Source organism: Carassius gibelio, chromosome A7 (assembly GCF_023724105.1).
Source record: "Carassius gibelio isolate Cgi1373 ecotype wild population from Czech Republic chromosome A7, carGib1.2-hapl.c, whole genome shotgun sequence".
NCBI lineage: Eukaryota > Metazoa > Chordata > Actinopteri > Cypriniformes > Cyprinidae > Carassius > Carassius gibelio.
The window spans coordinates 18806895-18818308 of NC_068377.1; the positions used below are offsets into that span (position 1 = coordinate 18806895).

The following is an 11414-nucleotide window of genomic DNA, read 5'->3' on the forward strand; positions in this document are numbered from 1 at the left end:
ATCAGTGGCCTAGAAAGAGAAACACATTTAAAAAAATTAAACATTTAATTAAACTATCCATTTTCAGGTAGAGGTGTATTCACATCCGTAAGGATAGGTAAATAATCTGTGTTAAAGTTTCAACACTCTGTGAGGTTGTTTAATGTCTCAGTCCACCACAGCGCTCCAGAAGGCTATAATGGCCGCACTACTGTGAGGGCAGGTGATATTGTTTGAATAAATATTGCTTTCAGAAAGCTTCTTTACTGAAACATTAAAAAAGTCATGACATTCACATACCTCACAAATGTTCATGTACGTGGAGGGCTGCTCTTCAAACCGTTAGTTCACCAAATAATTAAAATGGTCAAAATTTACTCTCCCTATGTTTTTCCAGACTCATACAAACTCTGCTCATTTTTTGGAAAACATATGAATATATTTAATATTCTCTTAATTTGTGTCCTCCATTGCTGGTCTGGGAGACCAGTATTTTATTTTGAACATACATGTTTGCTATCATATAATTTAAGTTTTATTCATATATAAATATCAGAATGAATTACTTCTACAATAATAATTTATGAGGCTTGAAAATACTGATTATCTAAAATATAAATGGATTAACAAATATTATGAGAACATTAAAAATATATAAATTTATGTTGTAAAGACAGACAAAAGTCTTATAGGTTTGGAATGACTTGAGGGCAAGTAAATTATTTTTTGTGTGAACTTTTCCTTTAAGAGCGAAGACCAAGAATGATGACTCTCCAAATCAGACAAGACAACTCCAAAGTTGGTTTGAGTTCTGCAATAAAAAAACATAACATAATCACACTGTTGTTGCATCAAAATGTGAAGTAAACCAGCAGGAGACAACAGAAAAATTTATTTTATAAAAATAACTTACATAAAATCTCAAAGGAATGATGGTCTCACATGTCTCTGGCTTTTAACATCTACAAAAACAAAAAACAAACATTATGTTACTCTTAGTAAAAAACAACAACAACTGATAACATGAAATTATGAAGTTTACTTGCCTATCTTTCCCTCTCTTCCAAAGAAGCTGAGAAAACCACCTCCTCACACAAGCAGACTTCGGTGTCCTTAACTCCAGTTAGTTTGAGTTCTGCAAAGAGGGACATCAATGGTTCCAATAAAATATGAACATATACATATACACTGTTGTTGCATCAAAATGTGAAGTAAACAGGCAGGACACAACAGAAACATTAATTTTCTAAAAAAAAATAAAAAAAAATAACTTAACTTACACCAGTCTCAAAAGAATGAAGTTATCTTGTCTCTGGATTTCAACATCTAAAAAAACAAACATTATTTTAGTCTTAGTAAAAATAAAGATAACTTGATGTTATTCTGAAGTTTACTCTCTTTAAACCGTCTGTCCCTCTCTTCAGAAGAACACCTCCTCCTCATCCTCGCACAGGTCTGAGACTCCTCACACAGACAGCTTCTGTGTCTTTAACTCTCGGCGCGAAGACACGAGCTTGACAAGTCTGAAATATTACATGTAATAATAAGTATATTAACATACTTTTAACAGTTACCACTTCAACAGCCTCAAAATAATTATGCTAGTCTTTGCTCCACAATGCCGTTTCCTTTAGGAGACAAACATACATTCAGTTTAACCGCGAAAAAAAAAAAAGACAAATTAACATGAGCGTAACCGTGACCATAACCGTCTATTAACGCCTCAAAAAGTACAGACAATGTAAAATCTTATGTAAATATGACAAAATACATTCACGGACGTTATATTAAAAGTACATCTTCCGTTCAGTAACGTTACATGAGGCAGTTAAGACCTCCGTGTCTGAGGCGAAAACCGCGTCTTTTTTTTATATATATATATAGCGTTAAGCTCCTTTGTTTCCACCTTTCATAAAACCTTCCGCCTTTCATACAACCGGGTAAACAATAAAAGATAACTTTACATTTTGAATATTTACTTACCATAGTCTTTCACTCGCTTCTCGCTTCTTTCACGCTGAGAAAATGGCGGCTGCTCGCACTGGAGGCGTCCGATCTTGACGTGACGTGCGTGCTCTCCTTCACGTCCGCGTCCTCAACCCAGCCCCGCTGGGTTAAAGCAGAGACCTATTTTCAACCCAAACTTGGGTTAAAACATCCCAAAGTCCTATCCAACGGCCTCAACCCAGCAGTTGGGTTGAAAAAACAACCCAGCGTTTTTTAGAGTGAAGGATCATGTGACACAAAAAAATTGAATAATGGCTACAGAAAATTCGGCCTTGCCATCACAGGAAAAAGTGACATTTTAAAAGTATGTTAAAATAGAAAACTTGGTTTCCCCCTTTCTCTTTGCTGCATTAGTTTTTTTTTTTTTTTTTTTTTTTTTTTTTTTTTTTTTTTTTTTTTTAAGCAGTACCTTATTGTTCAATTAAACCTGGTCACAGATATCAGTAGACTTCTCCTAGACTTTGTTCCTTGTAACTGTGTAATGGGGGAGAAATCCCCAATGCCTGAATGCAGGAAAGGGAGAGCCCCCACTTTCGTGTATCGATCCTATAGCACAGACTTGAGGCAGACCAAGGGCAACTCCCAGCTCTCTTTCGCTCTTATCATCGCTTTTTCTCAGACTCACACACACACACATACACTGTACGCAAGGATAGGGCAACACCAATGAAGAGAAGACCAGCAGGCAGGAAAACTCCTAGAATATTGAGGAGAGATAAAGGTGCTTTGTTTCCATTATGAATGCACTCTAAAGATAGAACTGAAGGATTATGAAGAGAGAAGAGAGGTGGAAAAAAAGCACAAGTACACATTTATCTACTGTAGGCTTTATCTCAAAACTCATGTAGAGTGTACTTGTAAAGCGTGGGAACAGAAACCCCAGCAGAAATGAGACAGCAGCACTCTTTTGATTTTAGCTACACTGCTGCAATGGCTCTCAATTGGGTTTACTTCAAGACCCAAATTTTATTGCAAATCATTTTGGCTACACAGTGCCAAAGTTATTTACTGCACAAAGTAAAAATATAGTCAAAATACTAAGAATAAGAATAAGAATAATAACTAGATAGTTAAGTTTGTAGAAAAGTTGGCTTGAAAAGCTTAGCCAGACAGTTTGAAGTACACTGTAAAAAATTATTTGTTAGTTTGACTCAAAAAAAGTAAGTTACCTGGTTGCCTTAAGATTTTGAGTTCATTTAAGTAAAAATGTGTGTTTTTACAACAAGTAAATTTGTTGTTTCAACTTTTTTTTTTTTTTTTTAATAACTTTGTTGTCCTAACTTAAAAGATTAAGCAATCAATCAAAGGGATTAAGTTAACATACAAATTTAAGTTCACTCAACTTAATTTAATATTATATGAACAAACTATTTTAAGTTCACTCAACTTAATTTAATATTATATGAGCAAATTATTTTAAGTTTACTCAAACTTAAATACATAGTTTGATGTAACAATTAGCCAACAAGTTTACACGGCTGCCTTAAAATTATTAGTTGAATCGACTTAAACTCAATTTAACAATTTAACATGACAAAAGCTTCTTTGTTAAAACAAATTATTCTGGAATAACGGAGCACAAATAAACCATAACTTTAACATTTATTATAACATTTACGAAAATATAAATTCATTGAATTTAAGTTATACTTTATATAAATGAGAAGAATTGATTGTTCCTTGAATAAAAATATTAAAACACATTAAAGCAACATGATAGAAGCTTTTGATAAATGTCAAAGGTGAGAATAAAAAATTGTCAGTGTAATGACATTAACATCAGCTTGAATTAAGTGCAATAGAATAATAAAAAAAAAATAAAATAAAAAAATCCAATTCATGAACATGACACATGAAAATAATTTGCTCAAAACAATATTTTGTCTGCTCAACAAAACAAAAGTGAGTATGGAGTATGCACAACCTCATAGAGTGAATGAAATGAGAAAACTGTTGAAAAGCAAATCATAAAATATATGTCACTATTCATATCAAATCTCAACTAACATTAACAAGCATTTCTCAAACAGCATTAAAAGGGTTAATTCACCCAAATTGAAATTTGTCATTACTCACCCTCATGTCATTCAAAACCTGCAAGACATTCATTCATTTCTGGAACACAAATTAAGATATTTTTTTAACAGCCTATGCAGCTATCACTTTCAAGCCCCAGTAAGATAATAAAGACATCATTTAAGTAATCCACGTGACTCCAGTGGATTAACCTCAAGTTTATTTTTCCGCAAACAAAGCATGTATTAAATGTCTTTATTACCTTACTGGGGCTTGAAAGTGGTAGCTGCATAGGCGGTCAATGGATGAACAAAAAACTCTCAGATTTCATTAAAAATATCTTAATTTGTGTTCCAGAGATGAAAGACTGTCTTGCAGGTTTGGAACGACATGAGGGTGAGTAACAATTTACTCCGTAACTCTGGCCGAACATGTCTCACCACCAATTTTCATCACTTTTTAGAGTACTTCAAATGCATATTTGACCTTCTTGAGGTAAGTGATATTCAGGGCATAAAGAAGCCCCATTAGAACAGAGAAGGCATTTGACACGTCCTCTTTGCTTGACCTCAAGCAAAAACTGCTCCTCTAACACCACAGCCACATCAATAATTTCCTTTGGGAGGAGGTTTGCAGGGTTCTCCTCTGTGATCACCAAGAGTCCAAACTTCATCCTCTAAACCACCTCTTCCTCAGCCTTAAGTAAACCAGAATCCCCAAATCTGAGCCACACCTGAGCCTTATATAGCCCAGACCCAAATACATTTTAATATTTAATATTATTACCTTGTATGTTACTATGATCGCAATTATACATTTTGTGACATGCTTTAATGTAGACACAAACTATGCCAATAAAGAACATTAAACTGAATAGAAAAACCCACACATCATGTAACTGTGCAATAAAAAAAAAAAAAAAAACTATTGCATTGTTTTTTTCTATTATTTTTTATAAAGAACAAATCAAACAAAAAAGAGTGAGTGTATAAAATATACAGTCTAATAGAAACGATAGACACATGTAACTTAATCTTAATAATTTATTACAGATGTGACAAAGAGCAGTACCACAGTAGTCCAAGTGATGATATAATGCAGTTGCAGTCCACTCTGGCAGAATATAATAGTAGTGTGACGAGCAGGGCATAATTTAAGTTGTTAAACGCTGAAAATACTATCCCGATCCACTCTCTCAAGGCACGCGTTTCTCATTCAAAACACGCATCACCGGAAACACGGCATGTCGCAGTCTCTGACAAAACTGGTGAGAGCCAATGAGCGTTTGATAACGCTGCCATAAAACTTGTTGTAAAACTTCTTAACGGCACATTTTTCAATAGTTACTATAGCTACAGAGGAAGGAGTTACATATCGACAATGAATGCGGTTTGAATTTGGATCAGTTCCTCACACCAAGTATCAAATGGATACAGAATTTAAATAAAAAGAAATACTTTCATGATCATTTTATTTAATGTCTGTACATGACAGCATACTAATAAAAATTATGTGCCCCCACTCTCTATTATAGATCAGTGTGTGTCCCATTGTAAACCAAATAAATATTACATGATAACGGTTATACTCTCTCTCTTTCACTTTCTTTTCATGTAAGGATTTTAATATTATTTGTGGCAAGAATAATAATATGAAATGTTATAAAATTATAATTAAATTCAGTTTAATACACTTGACTGATTTGCTTAATTTTTTAACGATATGTTTCATTCTGTTTTGACTTGCCATTTCAAAGACTACATTTTACCAATTCTACACTTCATTAAAATGTATGTGATCATTTAACCATTATCATGCAATTTGTCTTGTTTATCATGGGTCACATAATCTAAGCCTGATTTGAGCCACATATCACTGGATTGATCTGGGCCACACTCCTCCCATCAACAATCGGCCCTCATATTGTTTGCCTGATCCACGCTGTGCCATCATTGCCACACATGGCCCAGCTCTGGCTGAAAGGGTACATGCCGACAGGAGGCCAGCAGTGCCACCTTGAGGCCACATCTGGGCTAAGTCTGTTTGCTATATGTGGGATGTTGGTATCATGACTAGCAAGTGACTAGCATGTAATTAGCATGATTAGCAAGTTGCTAGCATGTTTCCAGATAGATAACAAAAATGACTAGAACTAGAAAGAGACCAGCCAAATCAACCAATCTGCTTAGGCTGGTTTTAGCTGTATTAGGGATTTTCAACCTTTTTATGGCAGTAGACAGCTTAAATACACCATGAGTCTTATTGTATAAAATTTTCACCCCCTCATTGAAAGTCTATGGGATTTTAGGTGGTTTCGATAGTCTGGTTAAGGCAGATCAGTCAGAAAAGATATTGCAACCCAAGTCAGACCAGTCTGAAGGTCTGACCCGAGTGTGGTGGTTCTGGCTTGAAAGCTTTAGGTAAGTAGCACCATACACACAAATATTTCAAAGATGATGAATATAACAGTTATTTTATCTTTCCGTATGTTGGTGAGACCACCACACAGTTAAGTTGTTCAGGTAAGTTGATCGCATGAATCCAGGAGCAGTCCTAGTCGTAGATAAGATGCTGACTGTGTGCTTGGTGCAAACTTAAATAGTGGTGCTGATGAGTGCAGTTACTGAAAGCAGGTGCTAGTGATTAATCCAATGGGGAACAAGCTTGTCTTGAGGGAATGCTGGTGGAACCTGGTGAATCTGTGACCCATAAAATCCCTTTTTGAAAATTACATGCTTTATAATATAGTGCTGTTAACTTCAAAAAACAGGTAGATTTTTACAATTACTATGTTATGAATTATATACTTTTCTATCTAACCTCTTGGATTTTAGCATAATACTCCATGTACGGATACCTAATAATCTTAATGCTGTTTAATAAGCTAAAAGGCACTTTCTTTACATGACAAAACTTGAAGGTACACACTGTCTGACACTCTTAGCAGCAAATAGTACACCAGAAAATGTTGCTGATGCTTCAATGTGTCAAATAAATCCCTGTTCCCATGGCTAAAGGTTAGTCTTTGATCTCGGGAGAGGGTGCGGATTAGTATTTCTCACCTTTAAGAGAAGCAGAGAGAAATGGGGAAGACTGGCCATGTGATTCCTGCCTCAGCAAGGTAATGAGGACAGAATAAAAATGATCTGCGTTTTGGTGTAATAGAGTTATAATAGACTTGCTCTCTGCAGGAGACACAGGAAAAATAGACTGACGTCCCACAGAGAAAAGTCTCTCCCCGATGGGGTTTCCCCTGGGATGGAATGCACACGTTCATCCAACCTCCATCTACCAAAGCAGTCATCTATCATTCTACATTCTACTGTGCAACTGCTTCTTTAGAAAATGGAAATGAACCTGCCACAACGACCTGAATAAAGATTTCTGATTAGCATCAGCTTCCTTTTGCATGTTCAATATGCCGGATGGGGGGGATAGTTTTGTTCGGTTGAGCATATGAGCTCTCTGAGGTAAAAGTAAGTCTCTAGCAGACTGCTGGTGTTTATCTATAATCAGCTCATAATGAATGAGATATATTCCTACAGAGAGATTCCTGATCCTCTTTGGAGATATGTGATATATATTGGACAGATATGCTTTAAAACTGCAGCTTTTATTATATGAAACCTGTTCTTATTCTCACGTTATATATAAATAGATTGAAGATTTTCACTTGTTCTCTCTTCCTCACTGTCGCTCTCCATTTCCATCCCACATCACCCTCTCTTTAAAGTCAAAAAAGTTTGAAAAGACTTAAAAAGCTTGAATTAATTGACCAAAAAGTCCCTCTTTTGTTTAGAGTCGCTAACATATCATACATTACTGAGCTCAGAGTAGTCGGCTAGAACAGCCAAAGACTTTTACTTCACATCAGGCCATTCCATGATACAGGTAGCATTGTAGCTATTAAAATGCATATGGAATATATTAAGTATTACCCTTATGAAATGTGATACACTGTAATGAAGAAGAGACAGCCAGAGACAGAGAGAGAGAGAGAGAGAGAGAGATGTACATACATTCACTATCTATTAATCATTTAACACCCACCTTAATAACACATTTATCAGATGACTGTGAAAATCAAAGACGTTATGAAATATTAAAGTTGCAAGACCAACATTATACAGTTGAGTCATAAATTATAACAATAATTAATAATTTACATATGTGCATATCTTTCCTCTGGTGTTTATTTTTTTTTTTTTTATTTTTTTTAGCCTATTGTAGATTAATAACTCAATGTGCCGGAATCAGTCTCAATGAATTATGATCAATTGAGCCCTGTATCTCACTTGCCTTTAAAGTTAAAATATCATCATTTTATTTTCAATATCATTCACTGATACCAAGGTACCATTCCCTCTGACTAGCACTTGCATTGATTATTACAATTTTCAAAAAAGATTCAGAAAGCATGCCTGCAGTGTCTCCCCTGATGTGTTCTTCAGGCTTCTTCACACAAATGCAATCTTTTCTATTCATTCATTTGGGTCTGATTGAGGGCTTCAGCCGCGAAGAGATCGATAGCTCACAGTGAATACAAGACTGACAGAGGTAAATTGGGTTCTCTTGTTTAAGTTAAAAGAGGACCTCAGAGTGATTTTTACTTAATGGCTTTTGGCCCAAACAGAATAAAACATTCTCAGGCAGACCACCTGTGAGGAGTTACCCTGTTTAATAAATAAGTGCTTAAAGGAGAACAGATAAGACACAGCAATTTCTCAATCTAAATAAAACTGCATTAGTGAAAGGGGAAGTCGAATTCTACTTTGAAAAAAAAAAATAAGGTGGGTTTTCAATATTTATGTCTGAGATCATTGAATTCACAATTTTTGACCTCTAAGATTCCATGATATGCAGAATCAACAGTAATTACAGCTGACTATTGATGGTTAAGGTACAAATCCAGACCCAGCACCCTCATCTTAATAAATACCTTTTTCTTCCCCTTTTTCTTTTTTTTAATAAGACTGAACAATCAATCGGCAGCATCAATACCCTTTAGCATTGCTTTAACTGTGCGCCTCTGCCAGCAATCGATCGGAGGGAGCTCTAATTTGCCGCTTGAGATCAGGCAGCTCCATCTCTACCTTTTCTCTCTCGTCTCCCTCTCTTTCCTAACTCCTCCTTTTTCCACTTTCTTACATAGCAAATAACTGCTTAGCAGACTTGCCTTGAGCAGCATATCGAGCTAGGCTGCAGGACTATGAAAATATTTCATCAGACATTTAACAAAGTATTTAAGGTCAAATAGCCATTTGTGAGAGGAAAATATGTATTGGATGAAATACTGAGTTCTGGTGACATGGAAAATCATGCAGCTATAAAAGTTATGCAGCTATAAAGCAATCCAAAAACTACAGGTTATTGATATTAAGGTTTGCATTTGTAAACTACACACCCTGCTAGTCACAAAATACAACCAGACACAAGACAATAGGATACTACAGTTTGATTATTTGCTACAAAGAGCATATAAAAAATAAAATAAGCTACACTGTTAGAAATGTCTGTAAATTTAACAGTATTTAACTGTAAAATGAACTGTATTTTACTGTAGGACAGTTATACAGCATATTACTGTATTTTAAAGTTACATTTTGGGGAATACCCTCTTGGCGACACTAAATTACAGTATTTTTAATTTACTGTAAATCTAAATACAGTAAAGAAAAAATGAGCGCGAAACCTGACCAATCACAGATTCCCACTTGGAGAAAGAAGAAAACAAGACACACAGATGCGAAAAGAACCAGTCAGATGCAAAGGTGGGTACAAATATTACTTCTTTTACTTTAAATATATTATATCTTTGGTTTAATTAAAACAAAAATTTAAATAAAAAAAAAACGCTGCCACTGTATGGCGCGCAGTCACCTCACATTTATGCTGTGAAGAGAGCTAGAGAGAGTTGTGGTAACACTGTGCAAACATTCATATTTCTTTCCTTTCTTTCCCTTTTCTGAACGTTTCACCGTCAAAATATGGACATTCACGGGTCTCTGCCTTGGGTTTGACCACTCCAGGAGCTGGTGAGTGTTCATGTGAACTGTTAGCCGAACAACAAAGCTTTCGTGGATTTAGCTTAAAGTCAGTCAGATTTTTTCCCGCTATTATCGCTTGCTGTTAACTGATTACCCCATATAAATGCACGTCATGCTTGTAGTGCTAGAGTAAACCCGCAATGTTCGTGTCGTGTGCAAACACTGGCGTCTCTGTGGAGACATTATACGCGTTTATTAATCATGCCAAAGGGCATAAAAACACGCCGAATTTAAGGTTTTCGTGTGCAGTTCCTGAATGCTCATACACTTTCCGAAGCCTCTCCGCCCCCTCACATTTAACGTTACCGCAAACACATAAAGTTAAGGAAACTAAACAACCAAGAGAAAAATACGTGTACTTCAAATGTAACATTTGTTCTGTACATCAGCATCGGGAGAATAACATAATCTCGTCCGCGAAAATGCGCCGCAAATGGCACAGAACATAAAGGAAATGTTTTCAGGGGACCCCAGTAAGTGACGAACCCGACTGTGTACATCCAATGCGCGATCAACTGCTGTCCGAATTCATTCACAGCTTCAAGTGAACCGTATTAGTGGACTAATGTAGAAATGAGTGAATGAGTGTTAAGGGGGCGATTTCGGATTTAGCCAACGTAATTTCCTCATTATTTTAACCTGGGATGTTCTCGTGACAAAGCAGCATGGTGTCTATCAGTTTAATAGCTGTTCTTAGGACATAAATGTCTTATTATTGCTGTTAACATAACTGTTGCAAATAAATACATTTTATACAAAAAAAGTTTTCGTAATATGCTTTATTTATCTGTGTGTGTCTCAACTTTAAAATTAGCTGTTTCATCTTTGGACCCTATATTACCTTACATTTCTTACCTATGAAACTTATTTAAACATAACATTACAATTTTTTTTTTACAATGTTACTAATGTATAGATTAATATCTCACCCTAATGTTCTTTTTACATTTTTTATATTGTATATAAAGTTGTATGTCATAAATATGTAATCTCTGTATTTTTTGCAAGAAAACAAAAGTAGACGTTGAGTACTAAACATGCTCCATCCGGGTTCGTCACATATTGGGTCCCCTGGAAATATTTCCGTTGTCTTCTGTGCCATTTGCAGTGGATTTCTGTATTTGGTTGTGTTGTGAGTATTTGGTTGTTTTGTTAGACATTTTTCACATCAAATGATCTAACTTTTTTTTCTGTTATGTAAAGGTTAAATGATAACCCTGACAACAGCAAGTGCTCCTCAAAGTTCCACGTCATCAAAAGAAGTGGGAAGATGGTGCAAAGGAAGAACTCTGGTCTGAACCCTCATGTATCCTCCTTCATTAAAGGGATAGTTCACCCAAAAAATTTATTCACCCATTAATAACT

General features: G+C 35.5%; 1 long non-coding RNA gene across 1 annotated transcript; it reads left to right on the forward strand.

Moving 5' to 3' along the window:
- Positions 1–6655: 6655 nt before the first annotated feature.
- On the forward strand, positions 6656–7390 carry LOC128016726 (uncharacterized). Its single transcript, XR_008184268.1, has 3 exons — positions 6656–6772; positions 7020–7123; positions 7194–7390. It is a non-coding gene; the product is annotated as an uncharacterized LOC128016726 (long non-coding RNA).
- The last annotated feature ends 4024 nt before the right edge of the window (positions 7391–11414 follow it).